This window comes from Phyllostomus discolor, chromosome 4 (genome assembly GCF_004126475.2).
Source record: "Phyllostomus discolor isolate MPI-MPIP mPhyDis1 chromosome 4, mPhyDis1.pri.v3, whole genome shotgun sequence".
NCBI classification, from domain to species: Eukaryota; Metazoa; Chordata; class Mammalia; order Chiroptera; family Phyllostomidae; genus Phyllostomus; species Phyllostomus discolor.
In genome coordinates this window covers 141256583-141273391 of record NC_040906.2, presented here as the reverse complement: position 1 = coordinate 141273391, position 16809 = coordinate 141256583, and the positions used below count along the sequence as shown (strand labels likewise).

The 16809-nt window shown below is 35.4% G+C and overlaps 1 pseudogene; it reads right to left on the bottom strand.

Moving 5' to 3' along the window:
• Nucleotides 1–4700: 4700 nt before the first annotated feature.
• LOC114495027 lies at nucleotides 4701–10040 on the bottom strand (annotated as a pseudogene).
• Between the last annotated feature and the right edge of the window lie 6769 nt (nucleotides 10041–16809).

Below are 16809 nucleotides of genomic sequence, written 5' to 3'. Positions count from 1 at the left end.
CAGCCTTGGATTTTAAATTACAAAGAGACAGATTCCGTTTGCCTAATTTGCTGTGCACAGCAATTAACAAAGCATGTTATGAAGACAGATTCTCCATGTGTTTTGATGGTGATTAATTTTTCTGAGTCTATTTTAATATGTTATTATGGTTATATTTTAAAAGGGAAACATCACTATCAGTATATCACACAATTAACCTTAATGCATTTTAAAAGGAAGCCAAGATATAAAATATATTTGAAGTTTATATCTAAATTATTTCATCTATATTAATTTTGCAGGAAAAGTTCTGTGCAAAATACAATCCAAGTGCCATTGAGTAGATAGTAATTTAAAAATACCTTGAAGATTAGACTTCTATTAGTTCCCAGTTAATGATCCAATAGTTTCATCAAAGACGAATGTTTAACTTAGTCTTTACTCATTTAAAATTTGAAGTTAGATTTGGCACAAGGCCATTGCACTTTCTGTGGGCTAATGCCAGTGCTTATGTGACTCTGAAGTGATTAGCGTGCTGCTACTATATTCAGTTTATTTTAAGGTTGCAGTTGTAAGTAGAAAGGTGTCAAAAGGACTCACTTATACAAGACATATCACAAACTTATTCTCTGCAGTCAATAATGCTAAATTACCTTCTATTAAATTTATGTATAAATTTTTCTGCCGAAACTGCAAAGTGAATGTCTACTTTAGAAAAAAATGTGTTTACCAATATTTCTAAGCATTTTCCTCTAATACATTCAAAAAAATAAGTTTCTTTGGCTTGCTGTTTTATATATAGTTATCTTTTAGTATGCTTATTTATGTGAACCTCAGAAAAAGTGTTTATCATAGAACTGTTTTTTTGTGGGGTGTTTTTTGTTGTTAAAAAAAAAACTGTGTTAGAGTTTTTCAATACACATTTCCAGGAGGTATTGTTCATATTTTGGATGGAGATGAACCAAAAGAAAGCTTCACAACTTATTTATAAACTAAGTTGTAGAATGTCACATCAAACACTATTTTATTTGAATTTCAATACAAAAGCACATTCTAACTAGAATTAAATATTTCACCATTTTGAATAATCTAAAATTGCTCCTCTCTGTTAGTTCAGCTAATTAAAGAGTGTGGGAAATGTGTAGAGTGTTTAAAGTGAGGCTCCTTAGTCACTTTGTAAATCAGAACTTCCATGGGGAAGAAGCCCTTGTTTGCTTTGCCTGTTGGGTCCCTCTAATGCTGCTCCCCTAAGCATCCTCCACTCACCCTCCAGAATCAGTGCAGTTGGGCACTTTAACATCCCCAGGTAAGGTTATATTTTACTCTGCCATGGATTGTGCTCAGGCCTCTTTCTTTGGAATGTTTTCTTGTCTCAAGATTAATTTCTTGTATCTTTTTCAAGTTCCTGTACAAGTTCTAACATCAACTTAAGGGGTTCTTTGGCCATTCTTGTTCACAGTCCTCTGAAACTATTTCAGAACCCATTCATTTGACAATCACAGAAAACTGTCATTTGATAATCTAATTTTTGTTGTGTAACTTTTATAATAGTGTTAAACTTTGCATATTCACAAACTTTTCTGTACCGGGTGAAATTCATTAAATTCTGTGTATTCTTTTCATTGCCAAGTGGAGTACAATGAGAGTGTTCAATAAATGTATGCTGGAAGAGTAAATAAAGAGAATGAAGACAATGACTTCCATTCATTGTGCAGCTCTACAATGTTGTTTCCTTTGAGTAATGCCAGATGTGAACTTTGATGACAGAAGGAAAAAGGCTTGTCTATTGATGCTGGGTACAAAGAATGCTTGACCTTATAAGGATAGTTAATTAAATACTATGAATGGTTCATATATAATGAATGGTATATATGGTTTGCTACTAGACATTGTGTTTGTGATAGATTAAAACTAGTCACATGTGCAAGAGTCTCAGCAACAAATGTACTTTTACAAATTGGAAAAGTAATTTGAAATAACATTTGTTTTATAAGAGGAGGTAGGGTGAGAAAGGGAAAAATAGAGCAGTCACAAGTGTCTATTTGAGATAAGCTGGATTCAACCTACACTTTAATTGGCAAACATTATCTTCATTCTTTTTTCCCTTTAGAAATAAACATGAATAAATAGCTCTGTAACTGAATTTGAAGAGCAAGGAAGGTATTGAGAAATAATTTCATATTGAAAAATAGTTGTTTGCCTTTTAGGGCAGGATATTTTCATATTTAGTTCATTTTGTTTCTTTGCTTATTTGTCATTTGATTATTTTAACTGAAATATTATATACACAAACAAAAAAGAAGACAAAATTTAGGCATCTACAGAAAAAAGACAAACCACAAAGAGAAACCATTGATGACTTTTAAAATATTTTTGTTTCACAGATTTTTTGTATTTTTATAATAATAGGTCACAGAAGAAAACAATAAAATATATAGTACTAAGTGAGAGAGAGATAAATATAAAGTGACCTATTTCTGAAGGTCTTCCCTTACAGCCACAGGTCACTTAGGTTTCTAACACAGAGGTGCTACATCCTTGAAAGCCATGCCTCGTGAAGAAAGGTTCCTTCCTTACATGAGATTTCTGGCTGCACAGCAAGGAAATTTTTTTAATTAAAATAAAATAAATGAGCATTTATGAGAAAACTATGATTTTCTTACTTCGATCATTTTTGTGTTTCACAGAGAAGGCCTAACTGAGCTTTGTGTGATGGCTAATTTTGTAAAAGTCTTGTGTTTCTCAAACTGAGGTTAGCAAATATATTTTAGGATTTTCAAGTTCTATACCAGAATTGTTTTAATGTTGAATTTTTATTTCAATAATAACAAAAATAATAAATATAAATAAAGCCTACAATAAACTGGGGCATTGCATAGTCTACTTTGTGTTGGTGTTACATTTACCATAACACAGATAGCAACCAAAAGATTGTAAAATACAGTTCATTTTTTAGCGACATTTCTAAAGAATATCAAAACGAATCCAACCTATAATTCAAAATAATGCTCCATGGCAACTCTCTCTCTGATTCCTTTAGCTTTCAATATTGAATATGCCCTCCAGCTTCCCTCTCTAAACTAAATCTTCTTAACCCTTCCCTAAGCCCCGGCCCATACAATGGTTCTTGCCTCTCTACCCCTTTCCTTTCCCCCCTTTCTTTCACTGTTTCCCTCAGGTAATATCCCTTTACCCCTTTATTATGTCATCCACACCCTGTTCTAAAGATAGCTTTAATATGGTTGAATAAACCTTATAATCTATACAAGAACTAAGAGGAGAAGCTAAATGCTTCACCAGTGACTCATACAGAGAAAAGAGAGGGAAGCAGCTGTAAATAACTATATACTGATATGTTTTATGGATGTTAAATGGACATTTTCTGACCTTGTTTTTAGTGGCCAATTAATGTCTATTCTATGTCTCATTGTGTTATATGACCACATAAATAATGATATTTTGAATTTTAAAATCACATTTAAAAAATTCAATCTAGGGACAGAAGTTCTTAAGAGTCCATGGTAATTTTCCCAACAGCCCTTAAATTTTTACATTTGAGAATGAGCATCCTGAATAGAAAGTAGGATGAACTCTCTAAAATGGGTAGATAATTGAATAGACTCTCACAGTATGTTTGGGATAGAAAGCATGTAAGAATAGTAACAAATAAAAAAGTGAAGAATTTTAGATGTCACTAGGCATACAATAGCAAATATAAAATAGAAATAGGAAGAAAAGTGCCAAGTGTGTCCTGTGGGAGGGAGAAATAATTATCTGAGCTGGCCAGCGTGGACAAAGAAAGTAAGGGTATTCATTTTTTGTTAAGGGAGCAAATTTAATTAATATTCATTTAATAATACATATCAATTTGTCCTTCAACAAATATTTACATTAAAATTAAGTACACATTTTTTTGGAATAAAATGCATGCAGAGAAATACACCCATTTTAATTGGAGTCTGGATAAATTGTCACAAAATGATCACAGCCATGTAACCATAAATAGATCACAAAACCATATGAGATACTACATCCCCCACACTACAATGGCTCTAATAAAAAATGGAAGATGACAAATGTTGTCAAGGATGTAGACAAATTGATACCCTCATATATTGCTGGTAGGAATGTAATTTTAAGGTTGTTGTAGAAAATAGCTTGGAGTTTCCTCAAAAAATTAAATTATTCTATGACCTAGAATTTCCACTCCTACCTATATGTATTCCAAAACTCAAAAGAGATATTCAAACAAATACTTTACACAAATGTTTATAACAGCACTATTCACAATGGCCAAAAGGTAGAAAAAGTTCAGTTGTTCATCAATAAACCAATGGGTAAATGAATTGTGTTTTATACATAAAATGGAATATTAATCAACTACAAAAAGAAATGAAGTACTGATACATACTATCACATAGATGTATATGTCAAAACCAAATACAAAAGGTTTTGTATGCTTCCATTTATAGGTTATATCCAGAATTGGTAAAACCACAGAGACAGAAAGTGGATTGGCAGTTGCCAGGGCCTGGGGGAGGGAGGATTAGGAGTGATTATTTAATGGGAATAAGCTTTTCTTTCTGGAGTGATAAAACATTAGAAGTTTAACAGAGGTAGTTGGTGGTTTCACAATATTGTGAATGTACTAAATGGAATGTACCCTTTAAAATGATTAGTTTTAGGTCACATGAATTTTACTTATTTTAAAATATATATTATTTTTAACAGGCTTAATTCACTTTGTTTTTCTTGTATAAAATGATGTGGTGGCCACAGCAGGGGCCTGGGTCCTCTGCCCAGAAACTCTGGTGTGGGTCTTTACAAGATGGTAGGTGAATTCTTGATAGGGAGACTTGGTGAACACGGTCTCTTTCCAGAGGTGGGGATAAGATAGCTGTAGGTCTTGGTGATGGCACCAGAGGTGACCTTGGTGAAGTTGCCCAGGGCAGCAGTGCAGCCCCTGGCTGAGGTAAAGCAGTCGTGGATACCAGCCATCAGCAGCAGCTTTTTGGGCACAAGGGCTGAGGCAACGCCAGTGCCCCTGGGAGCGGGGATGAGGCGCACCAGCACAGAGCCACAGCACCCATCACCTTGCAAGGGACAGTGTGCAACTGGCAGGTCTTGTTCCCCCAGTAGCCTCACCTCACAGGGACAATAGAGAGCTTGGCCAGGATGATGGCCCCAGGGATGGCAGTGTCTACTTCCTTTGAGCAGTTAACACCAGACCAACATGTCCATTGTAGTCCCCAATGGCGACAAATGCCTTGAACTGGGTCCTCTGGTCTGCACATGTCTGCTTTTGCATGGGTTTAATTTTCAAAACCTCATCCTTGAGGGATGCCCCCAAGAAAATATCAATGATGTCATATTCCTTGATGGGTAGAGAGAACAGATCTCCTCCAGGGACTTCATTTTCATGTCCTTGACCAGGTGGTCCAACTTGGTGACTGGGGATACACTGTTTGTCCTTGGCCTTGCCTCCCAAGCTTCACAGCCTGGACCCCAAGCCTGACCCCAACCCCAACCTGGCCAAAACTCCAGGGAAGACACCTCAGCCTCCCATTCCAGGGCCCTAGAGGCCTCCAGGGCCTCCAGGGCCTCTTGGCTCCCCTGCTACACTGGGGTCATCCACCATCTGGTGTTTCCTGGGATAAAAAGGTAGAATATATATTTAAAACTATACTAGGTTCATTTTAATTTGTCATATTTGAAAATAAATGGATCACAGTTTGGGTTTTTTTTTTTTTGTTTTGATCCACTCATCTACTGATGGGCACTTAGGCTGTTTCCAAATCTTGGCTAAATAGAGCTGCTGTGAACGTGGGGGTACATACACTCTTTTAATTGGTGTTTTGGGAAATATTCTTCAGTATATTCCCCACATGGAATTGCTGGGTCATAAGGCAGTTCTATTTTAGTTTTCTGGGGAGGTTCCATACTGTTTTTCACAGTGGCTGCACCAGTCTGCATTCCCAACTACAGTGCACTAGGGTTCCCTTTTCTCCACACCTTCACCAACACTTGCTGTTTGTTCATTTATTAATGACAGTCATTCTGGCAGGTGTGAGGCAATATCTCATTGTGTTTTTTTCTTTTTTAATTTGCATTTCTCTGAAGGTTAGTGATATTGAGCATCTTTTCATATTTCTATGGGTCATCTCTATGTCCTCCTTGGACAAGTGTCTATTCAGGCCCTTTCCCATTTTTTAACTGGATTGTTTGCCTTCCTGATGTTGAGTCTTATAAGTTCTTTATATGTTTTGGAGATTAAACTCTTGTTCCATGCATCATTGTCAAATATGTTCTCTCATACAGTTGGTTCCCTTTTCATTTTGATGATGGTTTCTTTAGATGTGCAGAAAGTTCTTCATTTGATGTAATCATATTTTTTCTATTTTTTATTTATTTTCCTTGTCCTAGGAGATATATCAGCAAAAGTATTGCTAGGTAAGATATCTGAAATTTTACTGACTATGTTTTCCTCTTGGATTTTTATGGTATCATGACATATTTAAGCCTTTTATCCATTTTGAATTTATTCTGGTGTATGGTATAAGATGACCATCTAGTTTCATTTTTTTCATGTACTAGTCCAGTTTTCCCAACACCATTTATTGAAGAGAGTGTCTTTACTCCATTGTATGCTCATGTCCTTTGTCAAATATTAATTGACCATAAAGATTTGGGTTCATTTCTGGACTCTCTATTCTCTTCCATTGATCTGTGCATCTGTTCTTGTGCCAGTACCAGACTGTGTGATTACAGTGGATTAAATACACACACACACAACACACACACACACAAAACTGTGGTACATTTATACAATAGAACACTATGCAGCAGAAAAAAGAAGAAATTCCTACCTTTTGTAGCTAGAATTGGAGACTTGATGCTAAGTGAAACAGGAAATGACCTGAAGACCATATGTAAACATATGTTTTGTTATTGCTATCTTTTTTCTGCCAAAGATTCTGTATGACTATATAAACATTCATTCCAATTTCCCTTCTTTTACATCAAATATACCTGGATCTTGATTATTTTATGCTTAGCAATATATCCTAGAAATTTTAGAATTCTTGTTCTTTATAAATGCATAGTGCAGCTTTCCACTGTATGGCAGTCCTATACTTTATTTAACAATTTGAATTATATTCTTATATATGATGCTATAATTATATAAAATTAGAATTGCTATATTAAAAAACATTACCTTCCTTAATTTTTGCACTAATTTGCATTTCTAACACCAATGTTTAATGGTGACTTTCTTCACAATTTAGTCAACTTTGTGCATTCTCAAACTTTTGCACTTATTTTTTAATATTTTAATGTTTATGTTATTGAAGTTGTCCTGTTTTTGCTTTCCTCCACCAAGCCTACTCCCTACTTCCATAGTCAGAACCCACATTATTGTCCATGTCCATGGGTCCACCAGTCAGTGAAAGAAAAATACCATATGATCTCACTTATAAAAGGAATATAATAAACAAAATAAACTAATGAGCAAATTAGAAAGAGAGGAATAAAATCATGGGACAGACTGACAGGTGTAATAAGGGAGCATAGAGGTGGGGACTGATTGAAAGGTGAAGGGATTAGTCAAAGAACATGTATGAAGGACCCATGGACATCGTGGTTGACTCAAGCCTCTTGATGACTCAAACACAATTACCATCTGTCTGGCTGTGACTGCAGGAGACAGGCTTGCCAACTCAAAGATGTCAAAGAAATAATAATAAATTGTTGTAAGTCATTAAGTTTGAGATAGTTTGTTAAGAAGTAATGGATAACTGAAACAGAGACTATATATTTATTTAATTTTAATTGTTATTCAAGTATAGTTTTCTGCCTTTTCCCCCCATGCCAGTCCACCCCCAGCCCTCTCTCTCTCTCCCCCATTTCCACCCCCGCAGAAACTATATTTTTTTACAATAGTATCAAACACTTGTGTTTTTGACATTGTGACAAGAACAGAAGAAAAGTATAATTGTTTAGCTGAGGGCACCTGAGGCTAAAGAAAACATTCATAATCAATTTCACATTGCCTTGCGGAAACTCAGGTTTATTGAACACCTCTGAAGTCTCCTTTCTTTACTTTGTCATTTATTATCCCAACTATCCTTCCTTCCATCTACCCATCCATCCATCCCTCCATCCCTCCATTACCCCACCAACCCATTCATTTAACATTTTTGGGTTTCCTACTCTGAAGCAAGCACTTTGCTAGACAATAAGAATGCAAAGTTGAATGAAGCAAGATTTCTGTTCTAAAAAAAGAATCTGTGTGATTAGGAAAACTTACTACAGATAGGCTGTGACAATTATAAAAATAGAATATAACATTTTATTGTTTGTTTTTCTGTTTGGCATTTTCAAAAACAGCTCTTCCCTAAAGTCTCAGTTCTCAGTTAGACCAAAATCTCAAATATGCTTCTTTATGTACTAGAGAAAACAAGTCTTGACTGATGATAGAAATCAGTTGGAAATCTAATGAAGAAGATGGATTGCTGTGGGGATCTGAGTTTGGAAATAGAAAAGACAGTAATTGAAAAAGAGGGTTTGTGCCTCATCCCCTTTAGCTACATGCTTCCAAGAAATCAGCAGATGCAGGAGAATAGAGGCAGGGAAGGAAACAATTGTCTGGCTGTCTTTAGAAACATCAGGTGCCCTATTCGTGTGAGTTATAAGTTCTAAGTTTTTATCACTATTTCTTTCCTTTTTTATTGTTGACATTCTTATAGATGCCCCCTCGACATTTATTGCTTCGCCTTACTTTTATGTACACAGTTTATATCTATATGGCATCAAATATTAAAGCAGCTGAGTTATTTGGCAACATTTTGTCCACTTGGTAAATGTAGGCTGTATAATGTAGTTGGCGATAATTTGGGGTATATTTTAGATTATTTACAGTTTTATTATCTAGGCAATTCAGTGACACTGAGAGCAACCTAAGGTGTTCTCATCAGATATTAAATACTTTCATATCTTATTTTATGTGCCCCTTATATCTGCCTAGTTGTTTTTCTACGAGTGTGTTTGTTGTCTTTAGTAGTCAGACTGTGCTGCATGCAATTAACCACACAAAAAAAAATCATTTCTCAAGTTCACTTCAAAAGCAGCACCTGATCTGTCAAAACACATTTTAAAATGTCAAAATGCCTTTTCGTTATGGCCTTATTTGGTGCCGTGTTGATTTATAACCCCATTGTGCAAGGAAAAAGGGAGTGAAAAGACACATATTCGCAACTGCAGAAGGACAAGTAGCAATGCATTGACATTCAGCAGGATGTCCATAAAGCAGCAATAATTTAATAATTTATGTTTGTAAATTATGCAAATGCACATTTAGACCTTGGAGAAAACGTGTTTTTAAACACTGAAATAAAATTAATCACTGTGATGTTTAAGTTATTTAAGGTAAAACTAGCAAGATCAGCCACTTGCTATTAACACTCAATTTTAAGGTGCACATTGATTTGTAGTTCTCTCCGAAACATGATGTGGAGGCCTGAAAGTTTCCATCTTATGTGTTCTTTCATATGCAACTGACATTGGGGTATGGAACAGTAGAATGTGAATCAAAGACATTGATGAAGAGCTGTTGAACCATCATTCTGCAAGTCATAGCCACAGCACTTTAGTATTTGCCACTCAACCTGATTTCAGACCAAAATACTTCATCATGTGGCTGCTAAGGTCACCTGTTTCCTGTGCTAGCAAGGCCAGTTAGCTTTATTCAGGTCCATGATTTTAAAGGATGCTAGCACTTCAACTCTACTGCATTGCAATCCATTAGGAAGTCTTTGCAACAAAGAATGTATATGGTATTCATCAATGCAACTTCATCATTATAAGCATAGTAGAATATATATGCATATATTTTCTTCACCATGAGAAAATATAATTTCATGAAGAAGGCACCCACAACTACAATTACATGTGAGAACTTGTAATCATTATTACATGTTGCTCGCCCTCCTGGCTCATATATTTCAGTAAGGAAACATAATGGGGAGGGAACTTTAGGGATCTTACCTTCGACCTAGGATCATTGTAAAAAGTGACACCAATGCCAATCTATCTATGTTCAGTTTGCAACAGCCTATTTCAACAATTGACTTAATTTAATGATCTCTTGCTTTGTGAGAAAAAAAATTGAGTCCTGGAATACAGACTGAAACAAAAGAAATTTAGTGAAGAGTGACCTATAAAAACATTAAGTCAATAATGGTATGTGGAGCTAACATGTACCATGTCACTCCCATCAAGCCTCAATGTCTGGGTGCTCCTCATGGCAGTCACAGTGGCCAAGGGGGACAGAAATATCCTTGAAGAGCCTTGGGGATTGGCTACTCATGTGGGTCCTAATGGGGATTCTCTCACTTCTTAGCTGTGTGCATCATGGCAATCTTTGCAGAATCTGTAGGTAACAATATCACATATGCTAGAATATCTAGTTCTTATTAGGGATCCTGGGATACATTTTAGAATTAGGTACTTAATAACTTTATCAAAAAGTAAAATAGCTTTTCCTTTAAATTATTTTTTTCCTGTGAGCATAGTCACTTTCTACTATTCTGTGAAGCATTTTGAGGCTGAGAAGAGCGAGATGGGCAGCAGGCAGAATCCAGTCTCCCTTGGGGTCTCCTGTTGTGACAGTTGATATGTCTCCCTATTTCTCTGTAATGCTGTAACCCAGACACCAGCTGAGACGGCCTATTCTTTAGGAGATTTAAATTACATTTATTCAAGTTCTTATCCAACTCCCTAGGGAAAGTCCAATGACCTTCCCCCCAAGACTTTTGTGAGACAGAGACACTTAATCCTACCCAGTCCCTGCTGGCTCTGCTTCGCCACCTTTGCTGAACTCTTGATTTTACAAAATTTTCAACTCATCCTGCAGTTTATCCTTTCTTCTCCATGCTCACCCCACACTTCTATGTTTGCTTCTTTTCTTTGATTTCTCCTAGATGACTTCATTTGTATTCATTTGAGTGTATAGACTTAATGAAAATTTTGAAGTAATGATGAACTTTAAAAATATTTTTAAATATTAGGTTTTAAGATTTTTGACCATCTTTCCTTAAAAGTTATGGTTGTCCACCTCCTGCCAGGTTATGCAACAAAGTTTTTGCTGCAAAATTCAGAAGCTCTTCACATTTATTATGCAGAACATTCGGCTCCCTTTATCCAGTTCACAGTTTTGTGCTAAAATGAAGGACGTTAGTTTAGTAGCACAGAAGACCTTTCCAGTTTCATTTTTTTCTTTATCCTTTATTAATCAATCTGGGGTACAGAATAGATAAGGCTAGTATTCTAAGGTGATTTAGTTTTCCACTAATGTGAACTATGCTACTCTCAAATAAAAGACAGTGACTCACTTCGGGTTTTAAACAATGTTTCACTTTATTGCAAAACCTTGAGTTAAGTACCTTCTCCTCACTCCCACTGAATTCATCATGGCACAGATTATACTGTATTGTCATTATCTATTTAATTGACTGTGTCTCCTATTATGCTGAGATTTCCATGACTAAAAAAGGCCTGTATATATTTTTTTCTGCCTGTTTTAACACTTAGCACTACCTGGAAGTAGCTACTTAACAAATATTTGCGATGTGAATGAATGAATAGTATGAGATCCCTGACAATGATAAGACCTGGGTCTTCAACGTGTTATATATTATAATACAGAAGATATTACAAATGACTATAATAAAAACTATAAAGAAAACCACCAAAAGGTATCCCTTATCTAAGTTCCTCCTTCTAAACATGAGGACTCTGTGACCAGAGAAGTGACTTAGCTTATTCTTCTCACACTGTAAAGAATGTATAGGAGCTAGAAATCAGACTTCCTTTCTCTCTCCCTCTCTCTCTGGGTCCTGCATCTTTCCATTACAACATAGCTACATCTGAGGAGCTATGTCTGTCTAAATGCTGCCTGTTTGGACAATGGAATAAACTAATGGACAGCTGTGCAGAGGCAAGCACTGTTTTTTTTAAAATATTTTTACAAATAGTGTGGGCTACTAACCCTCCTCCCCACTTCTGGTAGCCTGAGATGTCTTTTCAAGTTTAGAAAAATAACCTGGAGAAACACCATTCTTGGCAAAAGTATAGTGACTTTCCAAGGGCATTTAAGATTTTCAAAAGCTGTTCTTGGATATGGGATGCTCTACTTTTATGAAGGTGGTTTAAGCTGTTTCCTCTGGGCATGGAAGAATTAAAATTTAAGAACCACAAGTGACATTCATTTAAGAATAATAAGATTTAACCACCAAATACTGCTCGCTTGTTTATTTGTGCCACAGACAAATCTTCCAGGAAATATTTTCATTGCAAATAATAATGATGGGAATCATTGGAAAAGCCCTGATAATCCATAAGCTTAGAAAAATTTCCTTGAGGATAACCACTAGATATTTAATTTCCACTGTGTTCCTCCCCATCCCTTAAAGTTTCTCTGTGTCCTATCTCTTTAGCCTCACTCCCAACCTATCCTTCATTTACACGCTGCATGCAAGCTACAGATAAGCAGGTGGAATATATTATGAGGGAGGCAATATATCAAAAATTACCTCCATTTAAATTCCTGCTCAATCACTTTCTAGCTCTGTGATCTTTCTAGCTGTGTTGACTTTGCTGTTGTTATTCCTCCATTTGAAAAAGAGGGAGAATAAGTAGAACTAATTTAGTTATTACATGTAAGGCACTCACCTAGCACATAATGATTGATTAATAAGTGTTACCTAAGATGGGCACCTTATCTGAATTCCAAAACAAGTTTGAACTGTTAGCTTTTATGTAGTTCTTGTGTAACAAAGCCTGACCTCTGCTGAACCCACTTAAGAGCAAAGCTCTGTTGAATTGATATGAGACTGCATCAAGTCTACATTTATTCCACTGAGTATAATACATGTTTGTTTTAGTAAATAAATTAATTAGTTTAAATACAGGCTGCTGTACCTGACCCCACTGGATATTGTAGAGCAGGGGTGTCAAACTCATTTTCACCATGGGCCACATCAGCCTCGCAGTTGCCTTCAAAGGTCCAAATGTAATTTCAGCTCCTTAACAGGTAAGGAGTAGTTACATTTATACAGTACTAAAATTATTTTGGCCCTTTGAAGGCCACCACAAGGCTGATATGGCCCCTGGTGAAAATAAGTTTGACACACCTGAGATAGAGTATATTATAACTGTATACTGTGTTTCTTAAATCTAAAAAGATATAAATTCTGAAATGTACCAGGACCCAAGAGTTTTGTTTAAGACAGCATAAGCTTGGAGTATAATTGTTTCAATACAAACCTCAGAATAGGTTATATTTGCCTCATACACTTCTGCCTCCCCAACATACGTCTGTTACCCTCGCCCTACTCAGGTCCTGCTCATTCAGCAAGACCCTGAGCCAGGGTGAGCAGCTCTGTGTAACTTCCTTTACCATTGCAAACAATTGGGCTTTTCTCTTTTTTATCCCCCTGTGGTTCTTAACACTCCACTTCATATAATTTTCTTTGCTGTGTTTTGTGAACTGTATTCTGAGAAAATTAAGCATTGCTTCAGTTAACATATAAAATTATCTCTAATAAATATTTTCCACTGACATTATTTACTTAATAAAAGTATAAATATGGGATTTTTAAAAATCTATTTTTAACTGACACTGAAATGCTAAATGTTATTAATCACAAAATTAATTATGTAAATAATAAACTTGTTTTCTTTTTTGTGGTTTCAAAAATAATTCTGTTACTGTTATGAAATGTGTCCTGACAAGTACTTGCATGTAATTTCACAAAAATAGCACCAACAAGAACACAGCAGGCTACCATTGCCAAAGAAAAAACTATTCCCATTGAACAATCACAGGTGTTTCCACAATACACTATCTGAGACAGTCATATGAGAACAATTCCAGAATGATATCAGAGGGCATTTTGAGGCTTTATGGATCTAAAAAGGCATTATGCACTACAACCTTATGATTATTGTGGATATTTTGAGTTTTTTATTTTATTGTCTTTTTTACAGCATTTATATCTCCAAAATGATATCTGTTGTAGAAAAAACAGAAAATACTTCTAAGTAAAAAGAAAATACAAGTTGCTAATAACTTCAATATTCATAAATATTACTTACATATTTGTTATATAATTTGTCCATTTAAGCATATATGAGTAATTGATGTTCATGTGTTTGTTTCCCATATATCTACCATGCTTTAGTTAGAGTGAAATGGTTATATTATACTGCAAAGAAAGCAATTATATGGAATCTCTAAACATAATAGATGTGGTCTGAAAAAGAAAAAAATAAATAAATCACAAATATATAAGTATAGAATTATAAACTGTGGTTTTCTACAAAGGCAGTGAACACACAAGGGACTAAAATATACAAACATAGTGACAGGGGAATTCCCTGTCATTAGGAAAGAATGCCTGAAGAGGAAATTTTCAAAGGCAGTGTGTCTAGAATCCTGGAGAAAGTAAAAAGTGGAACACAATGAGAGGGGAGGTCACTAGAGACTGGACCAAGCAGTGTGAGTTGTAAGGATATCAACTTACTTTGAGGGGAAATGGAAAAACATCAAAGAGCTTGTTGCAGAGAGACTGTTGTGATTTGGCTAAATCTGTGTTATTCAACCTCAGCACTATTGACATTTTGGGTCAGATAATTCCGTATTTTGAAGGGCTGTCCTTTGAGCTGTAGGAGGTTTAATAGCACCATGGGCCTCTGTCCAGCAGGTGCCAGTAACATCTCCCCAGATGCGACAACCAAAAGTATCACCAGATGCTGTCAAGCCTTCCCTGTGACTTAAGAACAAAATAGTCTTGTTTAGAAACAACTAACTTAAGTAATTTAAAATTATTTTGGCTACTAGGTGAAGGATAGACTTGCTGCTTCTCTTATGGGAGCATAACACAATCATCTTGTTATTATAAGATAAAGCAGCCTTAAAACAACGCTGGCCAGTGGATATCAGAGCTGCAATAGATGGCCAACAGACATGAAAAGATGCTCAGTGTCACCAGTCATCAGAGAAATGCAAATAAAAACTACAATGAGATATCATCTCACCTGTCAGGATAGCTATCATCAATAAATCAACAAACAGCAAGTGCTGGCAAGGATATGGAGAAAGGGGAACCCTTTGGCACTGTTGGTAGGAATGAAGACTGGTGCAGCCACTGTGAAAAGCAGTATGGAAATACATCAAAAAAATTAAAAATGGAACTGCCTTTTGACCCAGTGATCCCACTTCTGTGAATATGTCTGAAAGAACCCAAAACATTAACTGAAAGAACATAAGCACCCCTATGTTCATTGCAGTGTTATTCACAATTGTCAGGATATGGAAATCTTACTTTAAAGCCCAAGTGTTCACTCAATAGATGAATGGATAAAACAACTATGGGACATTTACACAATGGAATTCTACTCGGCCATAAAAAAGAAGAAAATTTTGCAACAGTATGGATGGACCCGGAGAATATTATGTTACATGAAATAAGCCAGTCAGAGAAAGACAAATACCAAAAGATTTTACTAATATGTGGAATCTAATGAGCGAACTGAACGAACAAGCAAAACAAAGACAGACTCAAAGATGGAGAACAGATGACAGCTAGGCAGGGGAGGTTAGAGGGTAAAGGGATTGAGCAAAAAGGAAAAAGGACTCTTGGATATGAAGATAGTTTGGTGATTGCTGGGATGCAGGGGATATGAGGGGACTAAATAGTAATGGAAAAAATATAATAAAAATTAAAACAAAAGAAATAGAAAAAGTAAATAAAATAAAATGAAATAAAACTTTCTTGAGAAAGTGAAACAAAACAAAAAAAATAAAATTTACATGAAAAACTGAAAAAAGAACAAAAAAAGCGTAATTGAAAAAAATTTAAAAAAAGAAAAATGAATGAATCAGGATGCTTTATGCATCAATGAGCTGATGGACCGAATGACCTGAATCTGACATATGAGAAAGCAAGTCAAAGTGTGAAATTAAAAACCAGTGAGTTCCAGTGAGGATATAGCTAGTGGCCCATGTGGAGAGAGTGGTGTCTTAGACCATAGACCATGGAGTTATGACTATGGAAAAGTAATATTGAAGGTTTTTGAGGAGCTATGGTAGACATGACTTGAATGTATATCTCAGCCCAGTTTTCACCCCATTCCTCTGTTCCATTTCACTGCAAAACTTCTCACAAAAGTTTTTATATTTTCAAAATAAAGATGTAAAAACTATATATAGTGTGTATATTATCTTGGTATATAACTGAGGTTACTATACAAATCACATGGCACAAAATAGACTGTTCAATAAATATGAGAATAAATGGCACTCTGAATGATTAAAAATAGTTTTTTAAAACACACATTTAAAAAATAAAATCCAAGTTAATAAAAGACATTAATTTGGAAAGCAAGTCTTTAAAACTATAAGAAATAATATAGTATAACCTTTCCATAATAGAGATAGATATTTAGGGATCATGTAAAAGTAAATCAGAAGAAAACAAAATAATTAGTATGTATGATTACATAAAAACACAATTTTTTTTCTGTCTTATGATAGACTCTATAAAGTATAAAGGCAAGATACAGTTTTAAAAATATAATTTTAGGGGAATACAAGATGGTAGAGGAGTGAGGAAAAGCTACACTAACCTCCTCCCAGGACAAGTCTGGAAATACAACTACACTGTAGGGAAATCATCTTGAATAACCAACTGAACACTGGCTGTCCTTACGACCACAGACAGACAGAAGACGACACTTCAGTACAATGTGACTGGTAGGAAGTGTGGAGGA